This window comes from Prionailurus viverrinus, chromosome F2 (genome assembly GCF_022837055.1).
Source record: "Prionailurus viverrinus isolate Anna chromosome F2, UM_Priviv_1.0, whole genome shotgun sequence".
NCBI classification, from domain to species: Eukaryota; Metazoa; Chordata; class Mammalia; order Carnivora; family Felidae; genus Prionailurus; species Prionailurus viverrinus.
In genome coordinates this window covers 20,094,181-20,115,517 of record NC_062578.1, presented here as the reverse complement: position 1 = coordinate 20,115,517, position 21,337 = coordinate 20,094,181, and the positions used below count along the sequence as shown (strand labels likewise).

At 40.0% G+C, this 21,337-nt stretch overlaps 1 protein-coding gene across 4 annotated transcripts in view; it reads left to right on the top strand.

The window, feature by feature from the left end:
• The window catches only part of SLCO5A1 (solute carrier organic anion transporter family member 5A1), a 310,848-nt gene that overhangs the window by 201,724 nt on the left and 87,787 nt on the right, over positions 1 to 21,337 (top strand). The window lies entirely within an intron of this gene.

Genomic DNA, 21,337 nt, shown 5'->3' with positions numbered 1-21,337 from the left:
CCTGAGCTGAAATCAGGAGTTGGATGCTCAACCGACGGAGCCAGGCAGGTACCCCTAAAGTATTTTTAGGTCAAATCTTTCCTCAAATATTTGACATAAACATCATTTTCCCTCAATTATCTAGATACTTCTAGGTAAGATGATTTTCTGAGGGATTCCAGATTACCAGATATGTGCTTTAGCTCTCCATTTCTTTGTTTTGTTTTGTTTTGTGTGTGTGTGTGCATGTGTGTGTGTGTGTGTGTGTGTGTGTGTGTGTGTGTGTTAAATAATGAAGAGTTTACTGTCTTGAGGGGAATCAATAATTGATTGTCTCTAAATTTTCTTGCTAATTAATAGCATTACCAAAACTCCATTAGCTAAGCTGTAAAGATGCACAACACTTATGAAAACTTGGTATATCATATTAATTAAATGTTGTACTTTAAGCACTGAAACTAGCCAGGCACAGCTTAGAAGTCTTATTTTTAAAAATGCTTTTAGGAAGCATCTGGTTTTTCCTTCGCCATGTTTGCCTATTGGTGAAACTTCCTGAAAATAGTTGAAAATTGACAGATTGGATGGGTCATGGGGTTTAAAAGATAGTGAAATCATTGAGAATGGGCTAAAATATAAAAAAGAGTTGCCACATATCAAATGATGTTATTTATTCAGGCCATCCCTGATAAAAAATGAAGAAGCCTTAAAAAAGAGTATGAGAGAATTAGAACTCAAAGCAATTTTTGAGGATCACAGTTGACATTTTTATATACTAGTTTCTTTGGTATTTTTAGAAGTATATTAACTTCTCATTTTGAACTATTAAATATTGCATAATAGCTATATTATCTCTAGTCAGGTCTCAGAATTAATGCTCTATAAGTGATGAGATTACTAGAAATGTCCTTGAGAACTTGATAAAGTGTGTGAGTAAATTTGAAAATTTAACATAGTAAATTCATGAAAACACCTCGAAGGTAACTTTGCTCTGAAAATCATAATAGCTCCAATGACAATTCAGGATTTTCATTTCATTTCATTTTGTTTTTTATTTTTAAAAATTTTTAATGTTTATTTATTTTGGAAAGAGAGAGCAAGCATGAACGGGGGGCAGAATTCAAAGCAGTCTCTGTGCTGTCAGAGCAAAGCCCAACGTGGAGCTTGAACCCGTGAATCTTGAGATCATGACCTGAGCCGAAGTTGTATGCTCAACTGACTGGGCCACCCAGGTGCCCCAGGGTTTTCATTTTAAAGCTTAAGACTTACTACTGAGGTTTCTTAGGTATTATTTGGCTGATGTATAAATTCATATCTTTCTTCTGGGAGAACACCAATGATGGTTTGATTTTTTTTTTTTTTTTTCATTTTGACATTTGTTGGGTGTAGAGTGAGATTTAATTTGTGGCCCATTTAAATCACATGGGAGGCCATGTGCTGTAGTGTAAGTGTTTGGACTGGAGTCAGAAAGACTTGGCCTTGAATCTTCTCTTTACTGGTTTTATGACTTAGGTATATTCCTTAACATTTTAAAGGTCAGAGTCCTTTTGTAAAGTGGGAACTAATTTATCTTTCAGGTATTTTGTTGGGAGAATTAGCTATTGTGTTTAAAAAGCACAGAGAAACCACTTAAAAGTATTAGTTTTCTTCTTCCATTTCTCTCCTTTTCTCAGAGCTCTTACGGAATCACAATTTAGCACTTACAGAGATGTCTTATGTTGTCAATTGTTTTTTCTTGTTTTGTTTCTCAAGAAAGAGTTCCCCATAAACTTTTTAGGTACCATAGGTACTTAGTTAAAATAACTGATTGATTAATGATTAGGGAATAAGGTATTTTGAGTAACGGAATATTCTGATTATCTGATCACAAGATATGGGAAGACTTTGGAAACAATAAAATACACATAACACTAAAATAATACTGAGTAGAACATCACCACATGGCTCTGAAGATACTTTAAAATCTTATATTGTCTCCGAATCATGATTTTAACAGTGAAGTTAGATATAATAATAGGAGTAATAATGATAATTGTTATAGCTGACATTGACTGAGCACTTAGTAAGTGTTAAGGGTTTTATGTGCATTATCTCATTTATCCCCTCAATAACTCTCAGAAGTAGATAAATTATGGTCCCCTATTTATAGATGAGGAAGTGTGTCTAGCAGGATTAAGTATTGTGTCAGTCCCTGATTGAGAACTACACAGACATCTAATGCTGAAGCCAGTGTACTTATGAAACATTCAGATATGGAGTTGAATCATAATTCCCCTCAGGACACTGGGCATCACTTTTTCTTTTCTTTTCTTTTCTTTTCTTTTCTTTTCTTTTCTTTTCTTTTCTTTTATTATTTTGAGAGAGAGAGAGTCAGCGGGGGAGGAGCAAGAGAGAGGGAAAAAGAATCCCAAGCAGGCTCCACACTGTCAGTGCAGAGCTTGATGTGGGACTCAAACCCACGACTGCAAGGTCATGACCTGAGCTGAAATCAGGAGTTGGACGCTCAACCAATGGAGCCACCCAGGCACCCCTAAGTAATTACTTTGTATTTTAAAACGAAATGCTTGATATTAGGTCGGTTATTTGCCATATTTCTTTCATATAAAAGTAGACCATAGATTAATTTTCCAAATGAGAATTTAGTCTACTACTCTAAATGTGTGATAGAAGAAACATAGAATGTTTCAGCATTAACCCTGTAAAGCTGCTTGTGTTTATAAGTTGTCTTTGTTATTGTTAGATAACAAAGAATTGGGGATTATTTTTTATTCAGATGACTTGATTGTATTCTTTCATCACTGAGGTTATTACAAAGGAAAATGCCCTAAATTAGGAAAATAATAGTGCCTGCCTGATGAAGTTGCTGTTAATACTGAGAGATACATATAAAGGCACTTAGTGCAGTATCATCCATGTAATAAATGCCCAGTTTTATCTTTTAGGAATTGTTCTGCTGTCAGTGACTGTAGACTTTGACCGTTAACACTTCCTGAAATACACGAATAAGCTTTGCAATGAGCCCTAGTGGAACAGTCTTCCTGTACCAGAACTAATGCCTGTGTATTGATGGGGAAATAGGGGGATAGTATTAAAGGTGCCCTAAAACATTTATATCACTCGAATACCTGTAAAATCCAATAGATGACCATGATGATGCCATGGACTGTGGGAACATTTGCACAAGACATTATTTCACGTGTGCCTAAGTGTTACTTTAGACTTGGATCTTTCCTATGGGAATCATGCTTCTTGGAGTGCCTGGAAAGCAAACTAGAGTGGTGTCATACCTGTGCCTGTTTACCTGGAAAGTACTTCCTGGCAGTGACTTACCCTTCCCAGGAGACAAATGTAATCTGCTCTTCACAGCTGGTACCCTCTTCTGGGTCTTCACTGTAATTATTGAAGTAAATGTCATACAACATATTTTGAATGTATTTTTCTTTTAATGTACATTTCTCTGCCATCCGTATGGCAGTCAATTAGTGATGAGACTAGAGATGGAAATATAAATAGTGAGCTTCTCTTTCATTTAGAATGCTTTTAAGGCTGCTGCTACTAACAATTCCAAAAATATTTTGAGATTTTCAGCTCTTAAGGGATTAATTTCTTCAGTAGTAGAGACCTATATACTTCTTACAATTAAACTTTTACTGCCTTTACAAAAAATATTTTAGAGACTTGTGTCCATAAATGGAAAAAGGATAGGCTTTGGTCTTAGACCCAAGTTCTAATTTTGGTTCTATCACTTACTAATTGCTGATCTCCTTAACTTCTTAGGGACACAGCTTTCTCATCTGTAAATTGGGAATGACAATATTCTTTTTCCAGAAAGCAAAAAAGATTTACAAAAGATATAAAGTACCTGGTGTAGTTTATGAAAGATTGTCAATAAACAATAGTTATGATATCATTTTACTTCTCAGTGAATTATACTTCTACTAAAATATTACTTGGGGATGTACTCTTATCAATGGAATCTTTGAGAAATTGCCAACTCCAGAAAAATTGACTTTAAGAGTGAATTTTTATACAAATAATCCTTACTTTTACATTTATAATTTTTAATCTACATAGATAACTTGTTAAAAATAAAACATTTATTGAGAAGTGGCTTTTCCAGATATTCATTTAAACAAAAACCCACCCATACCTCTGTGAGTTATATCCATAGCTTATATAATTATAACAACCTAAGCGATAAAAATTAAAAGACATAGTGAATAAGCCAACATTCAGCTGATACTTGAAACAGAGTAAATATGCAGTAATTATTTATTACAAGGGTCATTATTTATCACAAGGGTCGGCAGACTTGTTCTCACCTAAAGGGCTTGTTGTGGTAAATATTTTAGTCTAAGGACCATACTGTCTTTATAGCAACTACTCTTAACTCTGCTGCTGTGATAAAAGTAGTCACACAAATATGTCAATAAATGCACGTCGCTGTGATCCAATAAAATTTTACTGAATTTAGTGAGTCTTTTGTCAACCCCTAATTTATTATAATTTAGTCTGGGAGGAGTCATCATGACGTATTGGGCAGATCAATCTTAAGAAAAATTGAAGTATTACTTTATAAGTTCTGTGTATTTGCTTGCTGGATGTTTGCTGAGAGCTCACTATGTGTTTGGTGCCTCTGGGAGGTGCATAGATACAAGAACAAATAAAACAAGTTTATTAACCTGTAAAGACTTACTTCAAGTTAAAAAATCTATATTCGTCATAAGTTTGCACAAAGATGATATATTTGATGGCTGAGCATTAGTAGCTGAAAGAGATAAAAGTACTAATTCCGAAAGGTATGTTAATTTTTTTTTTTTTTTTTTTGCTTATTAAACTCTGTCTGAAAAACCTGAAAATATGGAGAGTTACAAAGAAAACACCAAAAAACCCATTGTAATTTCACTACCCCAAGCTAACAACTTTCGATAGAGGATATGTTCAATTCTAGTCTTTCTTATGGCTTCTTGTTGTATAATTCACATACCATAAATTTAACCCATTTGAAGTGTATGATTCACTGACTTTTAGTAAATTTATAGAATTATGCAACCATCACCAGAACTCACTTTTAGAACAGTTGTACCCTTATTCTGAGGTAAAATTAACATAAAACAAACTGCATATAATAAAAGTATATGATTTGATAAGGTCTGACACCCACCCCACCATGAAATCATCATCGCAATCAAAACTGAACATATCCAACATCGCCAAATCTTCCTTGAGCCTCTTTGTAATCGCTCCCTTCTGCCTGGTCCCCTCCCACCCCCCAGGTCACCATGGACTGTTTTTTTATTACTTTAGATCAGTTTGCATTTTTTAGAATTTTATAAATTGAACCATACAGTATATACTCTTTTATGTCTGCTTTCTCTCACTGAGCATAATTGTTTTGAGGTTTATCATGTTTTAGCATGTATCAGTAGTTCATTTCTTTGTAACGCTAAATAGTATTCTATTGTATGACTACACCACAATTTGTTCATGCGTTTATCTCTTGATGGACATTTTGGTTGTTTCCAGTTTTTTTGCTACTGCAGATAAAGCTGCCAGGAATATTTGCACATAAACCTTTAAATTTTGTTTAATGTTTATTTATTTATTTTGAGAGAGGGAGAGAAAAAATCCCAAGCAGGCTTGGCCCTCTCAGCATAGAGGGCCCAATGCAGGGCTCGATCTCATGAACCGTGAGATCGTGATCTGAAACGACATCAAGAGTCCAGCATTCAACCAATTGAGCCATCCAGGCGCCCCTTTGTACATAACCCTTCATATGGACATATACTTTCATTTCTCTTGTGAAAATACCTGGAAGTGAAATGGCTGAATTGTATGATAGACATATGTTTAACTCCTTCAGACACTATCAAATTGTTTTCCAGAGTGGCTGTAACATATTATATTCCACATTAGCAGTGTCGAAAAGTTCTAGTTGTGTCACATCCTCAGCAATAACCGGTATAATGTGTCTTGTTAATTTTAACCATTTGCACAGCAGGTTTGGTGATATCTTATTGTGGTTTTAATTTGCACTTCCCAAATGACTAATGATGCTAACCATCTCTCATGTGCTCATTTGCCATCCATATATCTTCTTGGGTAAAGTATCTGTTGGAAAATAGTTTACTTGATTGTTTTCTCCTAGGTTCATAGTTTTAGGTTTTACATGGATATATGGATATCTAATGGATTTCACCATTTATTGAAAAAACTCCTTTTTTCATTGAATTATCTTTATACTTTTGTCAAAAGTCACTTGTTCTTACACATGTGTGGGTCTGTTTCTGGACTTTCTTTTTAATTTTTATTTATTAAATTAATTAGTTAATTAATTAATTTTGGTCTTTTTTATTCCACTGAGGGCTTTCTTTTTTATTTTTAATTTATTAATTTTTGGACTTTCTTTTTAATATTTATTTATTTATTTATTTATTTATTGACTTTCTTTTTTATTCCACAGATCTACTTGTCTACCTTTATTATTATTATTTTTTTACCTTTTTTTCTTGAGAGAGAGAGAGAGACAGAGCACGAGTGGGGGAGGGGCAGAGAGAGAGAGAGAGAGAGAGAGAAAGAGAGAGAAGGAGACACAGAATCTGATGCAGGCTCCAGGCTCTGGGCTGTCAGCATAGAGCCCGATGCATGGCTCAAACTCATGAACCATGAGATCATGACCTGAGCTGAAGTTGGACGCTTAACCAACTGAGCCACCCAGGTGCCCCTATGTGTCCACCTTTATTATTATTTTTTTTTTCAACGTTTATTTTATTTTTGGGACAGAGAGAGACAGAGCATGAACGGGGGAGGGGCAGAGAGAGAGGGAGACACAGAATCGGAAACAGGCTCCAGGCTCCAGGCTCCGAGCCATCAGCCCAGAGCCTGATGCGGGGCTCGAACTCACGGACCGCGAGATCGTGACCTGGCTGAAGTCGGACGCTTAACCGACTGCGCCACCCAGGCGCCCCATTCCTTTAAACCAGTACTACATTGTGTTGATTACAGCATCTTTATAAGTCTTGAAATCAGATAGTTTTAGTTTTCTAACTTTGCTCTTTTGCAAAATTGTTTTGGCTGATCTATGTCTTTTGCATTTCCATATGTTCTTTGACTTTTAGAATCAGTTTGTCAATTCTACAAAAAAGCCTGCAGGGATTTTGAGTGGAATTGGATTGAATTTATTGATTCTTTTTGGGAAACTTGATATCTTAGCAATATTGTTTTTTTTCACCCAGAAACAGGGCATATCTCTCCATTTATTTAGATCGTCTTTAATTTTTTTGGCAGTGTTTTACAATTTTAAGTGTATAGGTGTTTCTTATATTTTGTCAGGTTTATTTCTAAGTATTTTATTTTGTGATTCTTTTATAAATGGTATTTATTTCTGACTGTTACTTGTACATAGAAATTTAATTGATTTTTAAAATATTAATCTTGTATCATGCAACCTTGTTAAATCCACTTATTGGTTCTAGTAGCTTTTCTGTAGACAGTCTTGTCTTAAAATGTATGTTTTTTGGGGGGCTTCTGGGAGACTCAGTTGGTTAAACATCCGACTTCAGCTCAGGTCATGATCTCATGGTTCGTGGGTTCGAATCTTGCCCCGTCGGGCTCTGTGCTGATAGCTCAGAGTCTGGAGCCTGCTTCAGATTCTGTCTCCCACTCTCTCTGTACCTGCCCTGCTCATGCTCTGTCTCTCTGTCTCTCTCAAAATTAAATAAACATTAAAAAATTTTTTTAAATGTATTTTTTTTTACATAATTATGATCACATGGTTAACAAAATTTTGTGTTCTTCATATTCACTTACACTTTAAAAATAAGTCTAGGGGCGCCTGGGTGGCTCAGTCGGTTAAGCCTCCGACTTCGGCTCAGGTCATGATCTCGCGGTCCGTGAGTTCGAGCCCCGCGCCAGGCTCTGTGCTGACAGCTCAGAGCCTGGAGCCTGTTTCAGGTTCTGTGTCTCCCTCTCTCTCTCTGACACTCCCCCATTCATGCTCTGTCTCTCTCTGTCTCAAAAATAAATAGATGTTAAAAAAAAAAAAAAAAATAAGTATGTCCTTAAGGTATAAAAACTCTGTCAACATTAAAGTCAATAGCTGCATTATGAATCAAAATGTAGTTAGTTACTATTTTTACTGTTTCTATTTTTCTATCTACAAAACACAATGATAAATGTCGTCATGATAGATATGGTGAATTGCTGTCCAAAGCTCATTCTAGTTGTAACTCTGTGCCAGCAATGGATGGGAATAATGAATTCACTGACTTGTATCTGCACTGAGCACTTTCCGTCTTTTTCGTTTATTTTAGTAGAGTGTTATCTCATTGTTTGCAACTTCTATTGCTTTGATAACTAGTCAGATTAGTTTCTCATGGGTTCATTTAGTATTTTGATTATCCTGTTATGCGTTTTCAGTTTGTGTTCTAAAGGAATCCATTTTTAACTCTTAATAAAACTCTTTTTGCCTCAAAATATAATTTTAAAAAATTGACATGATTAAAACAATTTGTAATGTTTTATTTATTTTTGAAAGAGAGAGTCAGAGCATGAGCAGAGGAGGGGCAGCGAGAGAGAGGGAGACACAGAATTTAAAACAGGCCCCAGGCTCTGAGCTATCAGCACAGAGCCCGACACAGGGCTTGAACTCGGGAACAGTGAGATCATGATTTGAGCTGAAGTCGGATACTAACCAAATGAGCCACTCAGGCACCCCAACATAACTTTTTTTTATGCTTTCATAGTAGCTGTCCTCATGGTCCCTCCTAAGGACTGGACTGAGTTTATAGATAGTGGTCACTCATAGGTGCCCAATTTGATGTTTTAAAGCTATAGCACATTAAACACCCACCATGCCCCAGATGTTAATTAAGTGTAAATGGCTCCTTCTATATGCACTTGGGTGTTCCCTTAAAAAAATTTTTTAATGTTTATTTTTGAGAGAGAGAGAGAGAGAGAGAGAGAGAGACAGAGCAAGGGAGGAGCAGAGAGAGAAGGAGACACGGAATCCAAAGCAGGCTCCAGGCTCTGAGCTGTCAGCACAGAGCCTGATGCAGGGCTGGAACCATGAACTGCAAGATCATGACCTAAGCTGAAGCCAGATGCTTAACCGACCGAGCCACCTAGGCACCCCTTTAATTAAAATTAAAAAAAAAAATTAAGCATGTTCCATTTTAGAAATGAACGACTTTGAAAATATTTCTAAAGGAACATAGTGAACTTAAACCAACCCTTGCTTGCTATGGTAGCGAGGAAAAAACACTCTGAATCTGCCTAACCCTTTTCCCTTCTCATTTGTGACCTAAGATGCTCTCTGGATGTTTTAGCAAAGTGATAGACTATTCCCTGACTGCTGTGGCAGCTGTTCTTTTACTGTCAGGCCTGTGTCACAATAACTGAATCACTTAAGACAAGACAAATTGCTGCTGCATATAACTGAGATCAGAGGTCTCTTATCTGCCTGTGCTTGTGATTGGAAGGAGCGAGCAAGGGAATATTTTCTTTAAACATGGTGCACTGGTGCTGTGAAGTACCTTGGCTAGTTTTCAAGACATTGTGCAAGTCAAATGCGAGTTGGTGTCATTGCTGTGATACAACAGTGAAGTGTGGATCGCTTCTCACGTCGTCTTCCTGTCTGCAACAGCTATGCCACCAAACGTATTCAAAAGGGTGACCTCCTGGGGCGCCTGGGTGGCGCAGTCGGTTAAGCGTCCGACTTCAGCCAGGTCACGATCTCGCGGTCCGTGAGTTCGAGCCCCGCGTCAGGCTCTGGGCTGATGGCTCAGAGCCTGGAGCCTGTTTCCGATTCTGTGTCTCCCTCTCTCTCTGCCCCTCCCCCGTTCATGCTCTGTCTCTCTCTGTCCCCAAAATAAATAAACGTTGAAAAAAAAAATTAAAAAAAAAAAAAAAAAGGGTGACCTCCTATCACTATGTCCCAGACCGGGTTTAATAGGCATGCGTGCAATACATTTTGCTGTGGGACCATTCTGGGTAAATCCCAGCTCCTGGGACTGAGCCTAAATTATGCTTGTAACCCAAACCCCTGTCATCATCGGTTCTTGGCAGCATTTACTAGCCATGGAGGGCAGCTGAGAAAGTGGGTCCTGTGCCAGAGGGAATGTGGAGAAGTGGTGGACAGTGAGCGGTGAAAAGTGGGAAGTGGACAGCAACAGAGAGCAGAGGCTGATTAATGAGAACCAAGTTCAAATGAGGGCGCAGCACATCCAGGCCAGTTGCAATGAAGCTCTGAGAACTGGTGGAACCCAGCTAGGGAGGGTGGTGACCTCGGAGAGCCTGGCAGAAGTAAGGGTCAGGCTTGGAGGTGTTTTGGAGGTAGGTGTCAAGGCTCTGTGGCTGTAAACCACAGGAGCCAGCTCTGTCAAACCAAGGATGTTCTGGGGAAGGGGAGTAGGGATGGCTCACAAGGACAGGGCAGCCCCAGGGGTCTAGGGAACAGGAACCAATGGATGATTCTTCAAGGCAGTGTTGCAAGGACAAATCCACTTCAATTGCTTTTGTTACTTCACTCAAGATTAGAAGTCCATGCCTTCATCCCTTCTTGTTCAACAATATTCATTAGTGCTTAAGGTCAGCGCTGCTCAGGCAGATAAGGCATCAGTGAAAAAAGCGGCTCTTGTTCTCATGGAACCAACATTCCAGTGGGAGAGACAGAGAATAAGCAAGCGGTCAAATGTAATGCCACATGGTGGTATTGGCCATAATGAAAACCCCAGCAGGGCAAGGTAGATAAAGAGTAATGGGGCAGGGGAGGTGGGGGTGCGCCGTGTTTAGATATGTGGTGAACTATAGCTTCTCTGAAGAATGATACTTGAATATAGATCTGGAAGAAGTAAGGGAGTGAGCCACCTGGTGTCTGGGAGAAGAGCATCTGATTGGCCTGAACTGGTCATCTGTCTACCAGTGAATCATGGAGTTCATTGAGACTGTGCAATGGTTCCTAAAGAAAAACAGAATAGCATTTGCCAAAAGAGGGGGGCATAGAAACTGAACAGACAGAAAGAAAAGATATCTATCCAGTTGAATTCTGCCCATAAATGAAGAGAATGAATGAGAAAGTGAGATTTTTTTATTATTTATTTATTTATTTATTTATTAAAAAAAATTTTTTTTAACGTTTATTTATTTTTGAGACAGAGAGAGACAGAGCATGAACGGGGGAGGGTCAGAGAGAGAGGGAGGCACAGAATCGGAAGCAGGCTCCAGGCTCTGAGCCATCAGCCCAGAGCCCGATGCGGGGCTCGAACTCGCGGACCGCGAGATTGTGACCTGAGCTGAAGTCGGACACTTAACCGACTGAACCACCCAGGCGCCCCGGGAAGGGGAGATTTTTATTCTCCCAAGAGCTAGGGACAGCAGGAATGAGGTGGAAGGAGAGGCCTTTGGATGTAACATGGTGGCTGAGACTTCTGGCTGCATTCCAGTGACTAATGCAGAAGGAAGGGGGGAGGGAGGGTGAGGGGAGACAATCACGTGCTCAGGAGACCCCAAGGACCAGTGCTCTGACTTCCCGTTCTCCATGTCAGGCCTGACCTCAGTCGCACAGTGGAAGTGACTTGCTCCTCTACTGCTGTGTGGAAAACGACAGCAAAACCATCTCTCAGTATCACCGATGACACTGATGGGGAAACTGATGCTCTATGCTGCCGTCCCTCCTCACCGTCCTCAGAGAACAGCAACTGAGCAGCTTGCACACAGCTGGGCACCGAGACCCCTGGATGGGACTAGCACAGAGGCAGTGGTTGTCACTCTCCTCTGAGGCAGTTGTACCTCCAGGGGCACAACCACTTGCGCCCCCCCCCGGACAGGCCGTATGCTTCCAGACTCGTGTGCTTTTGCCCCTATGGGACCCTCAGCATGTCCTCTTTTGCCCATTTTTGCAGGCTTATGTTAAAAGTCATCTTTTCCAGAAAGGCTTATCTATTCTCCCTCCTCAGCTAGTTACAGTGTGAGTCATTCCTCTGCCCCAGTCCCTGGCCTGTTGCTGCTACTTGGCACACTTATTCGCTGAGCCTTGAATCATAGCTGGTTTTACCTGTTCCTCTTCTGGAGGACTGGGCATCAATCTTATTGAACTTTGCGAGGCCCCTTCCTTGTCCTAGGGCCTGGCATCACAGAGCACATGGGTGACTGAGTGACCTCTGATCTGGCAATGTGGAGCCCTACTCACCATTGGGGGTTGAGGCTAGGAAGGAGGTAACTGTAGGGATTTGTGATACTAGAATCTTTGCTGATTTTGATTGGGCCCTCAGTTTCCCAAGTCCAGCAAGGCTCATGGCTGGCTGATCACTATTAGTAGCTCTGGAATCATTTCTTGTGATTCAGGAGCAGGTTAAGTTACCCAACATAGACTCTGTAGAGTTCAGAGAGCTGTTCCCCTGGTTGCTGCTGACCCCACAGAACAATCCTATTTGGGATAATACCAATGCAGTCAAGTTGGGCTTTTGTGATGAGGAAGGAGGAGTGTCTTTTAAGTCTGCCAGAGATGGAGATGTAGGCTTTAACAAGGGGTGAAATAGGTACAGGTGAATTTTGCAGGGTCCACTTATGCCTTTTCTCTCTCCCGGGTAGCCATTGGGAAGGTCAACCCATGGGACCCTCCCTAGGCCAGACTGGACCTGAATGAGGAAGAACACTCTGGCTTGTTTGTTTCACTCTGTGGGCCTGGCTTGTCTTAGAGTCAGTGCTTATTCATCAGAGACCTGGGATTTAGAACTCACATTTTGTCATTATTGGATCATGGGTGACAGCAGTCATGGGGTCCAGCTAATCAGATATGCCATGGGTAAAGCCTTGAGCCCAGGGGAGAATTAACCCTGAATCTCAGGCTACTGTCCTTAACTGGCTGGAAAAGCCATGCAGGGCAGCTGAACAGGACTACAGAGACAGTGTGGGCAATGGCCAGGCCCAACATCTAATGAACTGTTACCAAAACTGATCACAAAATAAGTAAAACATAAGAGATGATTAAGATAAACGAAGACTCTTAAAAGAATATGTTGTTGAAAGGATACAAAAGGAAAGAGAAAGCCCTAAACATGAAATATAACATAAAAATCAGGGGTATAACAAGGTTTAAAATAAAGACAGTTTATAAAACTGAAAAATTAGCCTAATATAAATAGGGCTAAAAACATAAGCAAAGTTACTTAAGGTATGAGAAATAGAAGGCAACAGATAATTTGAAAAAAAAATTGATACTTAATTTTAAATTAAAATTCTTGAAAAAAATATTTATTTATTTATTGTTAAAATGTTTATTTTGAGAGAGAGAGAGAGCACATGCACACATGGGTGGGGGAGGGGCAGAGAGCGAGGGAGGGAGAGAGAGAGAGAGACTCCCAAAGCAGCCTCAGTGCTGTCAGCACATAGTCCGATGTGGGTGGGGCTCGATCTCACAAACCCTGAGATCACGATCTGAGGTGAAATCAAGAGTCGGATGCTCAACCGACAGCCACCCAGGCGCCCAGAAAAATATTTTTAAAAGATTAAAATGCATTAAGAAGTACAGAAAAAGCAGCAGCTAAAACATTTTATGATGTAAAAGTGAAAAGAGGTATTAAATTAGAATAAAGGTTAAATCTACAGGAGAAAAGTTAAAAATGTGAAGGTAAATGGGATTAAAAGTGGAAGTTATGTGCTTTAATGTCGAAAGGCATAAATGATCACAAAATGGGGTGAAAAATAATTTAAGGAAGGTAAATGGGATTAAAAGTAGAAGTTAATGTGCTTTAATGTAAAAAAGCATAAATGATCACAAAATAGGGTAAACGATAATTTAAGAAGAAAATTAAAACGGAATGTCCAAAAGTAAACAGCTTGGGGAAAGGAAGTGAAGGAAGCAGGTCGGAAGCAGGTGATGAGACAGTTACCAAGTTGTTGGTGGGTCAGCCTTGCCCCAGAGTCGTTTCTTTGTCAAACTAGCCGTGATGTCCAGGATGGAGGCCAAGAACTGGCCCCACCCTGCTGAAGGGCCCTTTCAGGCCCATTTCATTTAATAGTGGCTTCTTAGTTCCACAAAAGCTCACCCAGCTGAGGGTGGTTTGGGGTGGGGGCTGTAGTCCTCAGGCTGGGGTCTAGTTCCGTGGAGCATAGGTAATAACAAAGGGTTGAGATAATCTTCAGAGGAATACCCCCAATCAGACATTTGTGGTAGCAGATAGCTGGCACCAGTAAGGGATTTTTTTTAAAGATTTTTTAAAATGTATATTTGTTTTTGAGAGAGAGAGAGGGAGAGAGAGGGAGAGAGGGAGAGGGGGAGGGGCAAAGAGAGAGGGAGAGAGAAAATCCCAAGCAGGCTTTGTGCTATCAGCGCAGAACCCACGAACTGTGAGATCATGATCTGAGCCGAAATCAAGAGTCGGATGCTTAACTGACTGAGCCACCCAGGCGCCCCAGTGAGGGGTTATTAAAGGACGTATGTGATAGCCGCATGAAGGCTCATCATTTAGCTATGACAAATGTTTTAGAAGAATATTTATCGATATAAGAAATGTTTGAGATATTATGTGAAAAAAAAACATATACTTTTTAGTGTTTATTTTTGAGAGAGAGAGACAGACAGACAGAGTATAAGCAGGGGAGGGGCCAAGAGAGAGGGAGACACAGAATCTGAAGCAAACTCCAGGCTCTGAGCTCTCAGGACAGAGTCCCACGCGGGGCTTGAACTCATGAACCATGAGATCATGACCTGAGCCAGAGTCAGACACTTATCCTACTGAGCCACTCTGGCACCCCCAAAAAACATAGTATACGATAATAAGTACTGTATAATTCTAGCTACTTAAAAAATTTATATAGTATATGAATAGTAAAAAGTATTTATTAGTATTATTACTATCATTATCTGGATAGTATGGATTGTTGGTGATTTAGAAAAAAAAATTTGTGTGTTCTTGAGAGTTTTCTCAATTCATATTATATTTTGTAATCATTAGGAAAAAACCCCTAAAAGTTATTTAAAAAGAATAATAGACACAGGCAAGCAAGGCACATTCTCAGCTTCAGGAAGATACCCTATACTGACCTTTGTGTGAAGAAAGAAAGGTCCGGATCTTGTCTTTCCCCATTCCCATCTGCCAAGCCCATTATCAAAACTAACTCCTGGATCAAAAGCTATGATTCCAGAAAAGATAATTTATCAAGGTAATATAAAGAAAAGTGTGTCTTCTGTTAAATAATATATGTATTTGGCCTATACAAACTTAGTATTTAATAATATTTGTTAGAGGATGATTAGGTGATCATTCAACATATAAAAATACAACTTAATATTTCTTCAGTGTTTATCATAGGCTAAGCACTTCATGTGCATAATGGAAGCAGGGATTCGAACCCGGGAGTTTGGAGTCTGTGATTTAACCACCACACAGTACTGTACACGATACAGCTCCTGCTCTCAAGGATGAAGAGCTACTTCAAAAGATAAGATATAAACATTTGAAGACAGAAGTAGAAATTAAGAGCAAGGCATACTCAAATTTAAATGAACGGAATGGCCCAGGGTTCTCCCAAAGGGGAATGAAGCTGAATTGTGTACGACCCAGGAGGGGTGTGATACAGTCCACTGGGATATAGGAAGAAAATTCTTCAGATGATTCTGATGTTCTAAAAGGACAACAGGCAGCAGCTAAATAAAGGGCATGATTTGAAACCCAAATATAAATAGAGGCACAATCTCTAAAGTTCTTTGTTTTTGGATGCTCTTAACTGGGGTTAACTGTGACATAAATATACGATATGACTGAAATTAGACAACTCTTGAAACTTGGAACTTGTAGTTCTTTCTATTGCTGGTTCACTGGATAGCCTGTACTCCCAGTATGAGCTCCTTATCGGGAGAGAAAACCAATAACAGTATCATCACATCTGATGAAACACAGACAAAAACATGGAACTATCAACCCGACAGTGATTAGCTGATATCTCAAGAGCTGATGTATGCTGAAGAAGGCTCTTATCCCTGACATCTACTGTTGTTAATAACAGCAGAGCGTTCACTGGGAGTGGGAAAGGTAATGAATAATGGGAGCGAAATGAGTTTCATGCCTCCTACACTACTTTTGTCAGTGAATACCACTGGCAAGATCCCTGCCCTTCTGGATCTTATGTTCTAGACGGGAAGGACAGGTGATAAACAAGATGAACAAAGGAAATGTAGAGTGTATTGGGTGCCAAAGTATGCTAAGGAGAAAAATAAAGCAGAGAGAGGGTGGGAAGCATCGGGGAAAAGGTTTTTAAAGTTTTAGATAGGATGGCCAAGCAAGGCCTTGGTGGGAAGGAACTATTTGAATTCCTATTTGGAGGAAGTAAGGGAATGTACCGTGTGGCTCTCTGGGAAAGAGACACCTGCACACACTTACACACGTGCACACAGGCATGCACAATCCAAGCGCTAACACCCTGAGGTGGGAATGTGCCTGGGAGGGTGAAGAGAGAGGTCAATTTGACTGGAGCTGAGTGAACAAGGAAAAGGATAGGAGACGGAGCAGAGAGATCATAGGGGGTGGTGCAAAGGTGTGGGCAGGTCCTTGCAGCCATATAAAAGGATTTTGGCTTTTCTTGCCAGCACGATGGGAAGCCACTGGAGGGTGTGAGCTAAGAAGTGACATGACCTGCCTTATGTTTCTGAAGGATTGTTAGGGCTGCTGTGTTGAAAATTCATTGTAGGGAGGAAGAGAGTAGCAGGAATACCACCAGCTGGAAGGCCTGGAGCCATTTTCCAGATGAGTGACGTTGGTGGCTTGGGCCAAGGTAGAGGCATGGGGAAGAGGCTGCGTGTTGTATGTGATGTGATGGTAGAACTAGCGGGGTTTACTGATATATCAGGTGCAAGCTATGAGGGCGAGGCTGATAGCGGTGCTTATACAGAAAAGTACACTGTGGTAAATGTTTAAAGTTTTTTTTTTTTTAAATTTATTTACTGGACTTACATCCAAGTTAGCATACAGTACAACAATGATTTCAGTTGTAGATCCCTTAATGCCCCTTACCCGTTTAACCCATCCCCCCTCCCACAACCCCTCCCGTAACCCTCAGTTTGTTCTCCATATTTATGAGTCTCTTCTGTTCTGTCCCCCTCCCTGTTTTTATATTGTTTTTGTTTCCCTTCCCTTATGTTCATCGGTTTTGTCTCTTAAAGTCCTCCTATGAGTGAAGTGATATGATTTTTGTCTTTCTCTGACTAATTTCACTTAGCGTAATACCCTCTGGTTCCATCCACGTAGTTGCAAATGGCAAGATTTCATTCTTTTTGATTGCCGAGTAACACTCCATTGTCTATATATCCCACATCTTCTTTATCCATTCATCAGTCGATGGACATTTGGGTTCTTTCCATACTTTGGCTATTGTTGATACCTCTGCTATAAACATTGGGATGTGTGTGCTCCTTCGAAACAGCACACCTGTATCCCTTGGATAAATGCCTAGTAGTGCAATTGCTGGGTCGTAGGGTAATTCTATTTTTAATTTTTTGAGGAACCTCTGTACTGTTTTCCAGAGTGGCTGCACCAGTTTGCATTCCCACCAGCAATGCAAAAGAGATCCTCTTTCTCTGCATCCTCACCAATAACTGTTGTTGCCTGAGTTGTTAATGTTACCCATTCTGACAGGTGTGAGGTGGTATCTCATTGTGGTTTTGATTTGTATTTCCCTGATGGTGAGTGATGTTGAGCATTTTTTCATGTGTCGGTTGGCCATCTGGATGTCTTCTTTGGAGAAGTGTCTATTCATGTCTTTTGCCCATTTCTTCACTGGATTATTTGTTTTTTGGGTGTTGAGTTATAAGTTCTATATAAGTTCCATATAAGTTCTATATGGATTTTGGATACTAACCCTTTATCTGTTATATCGTTTGCAAAAATCTTCTCCCATTCCATTTGTTGCCTTTTAGTTTTGCTGATTGTTTCCTTTGCTGTGCAGAAGCTTTTTATTTTGATGAGGTCCCAATAGTTCATTTTTGAAGCTTTTTTTTAATGTTTATTTATTTATTTTGAGAGAGAGAGAGAGAGAGCACAAGCAGGGGAGAGGCAGAGAGAGAGAGAGGGAGAGAGAGAATCCCAAGCACGTTCCATGCTGTCAGCATAGAGCCCACCTGACACAGGTCTCGATCTCACGAACTGTGAGGTGATGATCTGAACTGAAATCTAGAGCCTGGCGCTTAACCCACTGAGTCACCCAGGCACCCCTGTGGTAAATGTTTAAAAACTCTTACCAATAGAGATGGCTGATGAAAAAGTGTGGAGGCCGCTGGAATAGACAGAGGAGGAGGTCTCTGAGGAGACAGAGACCACTCAGGGGAGGACAGGCAGTACTGGACTTGGTTAGGCCTTGAAGAACAGGTAGGATTCAGACAGACCGGGAAGCCTGGGGGCACGGTGGGTCTTCAAGGGAAGAGAGGTGGCTCTGCCCAGGTCTGTGTGAGAGTCAGTCTGCCTGGAGCCCTGAGTGCAGTCAGTAGGTTTGAAGAGTAAAATGGCAGGAGGAGGCCAACTCGTCCCACCCTTGAACTCCAGAGCAGTTTGGACTTTCTTCAAGCAGTGGTGGTTGGTGGGTGGGTGGCGATTGAGAATTTTTGACTGGGAGGGTGAGTGATACGAATTTGTGTCAACAATTTGCCCCTCTAATAAGCTCTGAATGAGTTCTACTGGTTAATCAATTAATAAATGTTAGCTCAGTGGCCAGAAGGATTTATTTACTAAATAGGACCATGTCAACGAGTTATTATATATCTCTATCTCTATCTATAGTGTTATATATTTATTGATTTATATATATATAGTATAGTCACGACACTATTATAGAGAGCATAATATGTAATACAATTATATAGATATATGTGTATATATATGTTAGTGTGAATGATTCAGTTGGCCTAAGTGTTTGCTAGATATTACAAATAAACTTTTTCTGATTACATAGCTGAATTTTAAAAAGTTTTATCTGTATTTGAAAAAGTAGTTAAGTTTGGGCTCCCGGGTGGCTCAGTCGGTTAATCCTCCGACTTCGGCTCGGGTCATGATCTCACGGTTCGTGAGTTCGAGCCCCACGTTGGGCTCTGTGCCGACAGTTGAGAGCCTGGAGGCTGCTTCGGATTCTGTGTCTTTCTCTCTCTCTGTTTGTGCGCGCGTGCTCTCTCTCTCTCTCTCTCTCTCTCTCTCTCAAAAATAAACAAATATTTAAGAGAAGTTAAAGAGTAGTTAAGTTTTTTTGGAGATGTTATTTAATTGGTGTTCCATTTGCCATGTAATTGCGAGGTCTTGCCAGCACACATCCTGCACTGTGCTGCTTGGCATTCCGAGATGCTGCACTCAAGTGCCCCAGGCATAAACAGGATGGCGGAAATACCCTTTTCCCTGTCTGTTTGTAAGACAGTCTCTTTCATGCCAGAAGAACTATTTTGGGAAGATGATTCATGTCACATTTTGGCCTCATTACAGTTTTAAGTTGTAAATGGTGCTGATTTGCCTGGAGGTGTAAACATAAATTTTATCTTCATATGCATATGGGTAAAACTGAAAAAGCATTTTTTATTCTCGAGTTCCGTTTCAGGCTATAAACAGAGAGGTTAACAAGATATTTATCAAAATTCTAATTTTGTTTTATTAAAAGCATGCTTCCAAAGGAATACCAGTTACTTGTGGCTGTGCTTCCATTCTCCATTTCCAAACACAGATGGAGAAGTCGAAGCACCTAATGTCTTTTGTTACAAGCAGACGATTCTGTAAAATAAACACGGCATTTTCTCTTATGAAATAGTGTGAAAAATGGGAGCAGGTGTTAAAGTACTGTCTGTAGTGATAAGTAACAGGAGGTACAAGTTTATTCAAAGTTTATTTAGGTGCAGGTGATAAAGTAAGGTGGAGCTAGTCTGATTAGTCAAATTTTCTTTTTGGTAAATATGGTGCTATTTATTTTTTTATTTCTTATTTTTTTAACGTTTTATTTATTTTTAAGACAGAGAGAGACAGAGCATGAGTGGGGATGGGGCAGAGAGAGAGGGAGACATAGAATCTGAAACTCCAGGCTCTGAGCTATGAGCACAGAGCCCGATGTGGGGCTTGAACTCATGAACTGTGAGATCATGACCTGAGCTGAAGTTGGATGCTTGACCAACTGAGCCACCCCAATATGGTGCTATTTAAAGGGTATGGAAAGCTAGTTATTTCTTCAGTAGCTTAAATGCATGATGGCAACAGAAATGAGAAATATGTAACACCTGAGGGTTTTTTTTTTTGAGGTTTATTCTAGAGAGAGAGAGAGAGAATGAGTAAGGGAGGGGCAGAGGGAGAGAGAGAGAGAGGAGAGAGGGAGATACAGAATCTGAAGCAGGCTCCAGGCTCTGAACTGTCAGCACAGAGCCCGACACACGGCTTGAACTCAAGAACCGTGAAATCATGACCTGAGCCAAAGTCGAACGCTTAACCAATGAGCCACCCAGGCGCCTCAACACCTGAGTTTATCATGCCTTGCACCCAAGAGTATCTTAAAAGTGTTTATAGATTTCTCCCCAAATAACTAAATTTTAGCAGGAAAAAAAATGGGTTTGGAATGTGTGGCTAGATTTTTCTACGATTTTCAAGGAATTTCATATCCTACCTCAAAATTTAAAAATGGACAAAATTATTTTTTTTATTTGAAATCACAGCAGTCAAAACAATATAAAGGCATGACAGTGAATTTATTGTTATTTTTTTCTAATGTTTATTTGTTTTTGAGACAGAGAGAGACAGAGCATGAGCAGGGAAGGGGCAGAGAGCGAGGGAGACACAGAATGTGAAGCAGGCTCCAGGCTCCGAGCTGTCAGCACAGAGCCCGTTGCGGGGCTTGAACTCGTCAACTGCGAGATCATGACCTGAGCCGAAGTCAGACACTCAACTGACTGAGCCACCCAGGCACCCCTAATTTATTGTTATGTTTTGCTCTAAGCCCATTTTGATGGCCAAATTGTTTTTTGGATAGAATGAAAACCTTTCTGATCTACTGACAGAACCCCTTCCCCTCCTGTTTTGGTCATGTGCTTTAAAAAGTTATTTTTTCATTCAGCTGTGGGTGCCTGCTATCCATTTGGACCTTCTCACTCATGCCATTTAACGAGATTTATGAATCTTTAACTAAGGTTCCTCAATTAACAATAAACCAAATGCATTGGAAGCTCTTCTTTGATTCTAAAGTGGTGGTTTGAAAAATATTCATGATTTGAGGGGGCTTGAGCACCTTTGCCAATTCAATTAAATCCAGCTTCATGGCAGAATCTGGCCTTGGTTCACTCGTTCTGTTAGAATCTTCCAGCTGTGACAAGTGACTTCTACTTTTTTTTCCTTCTTATCTTGAAATGACCTTG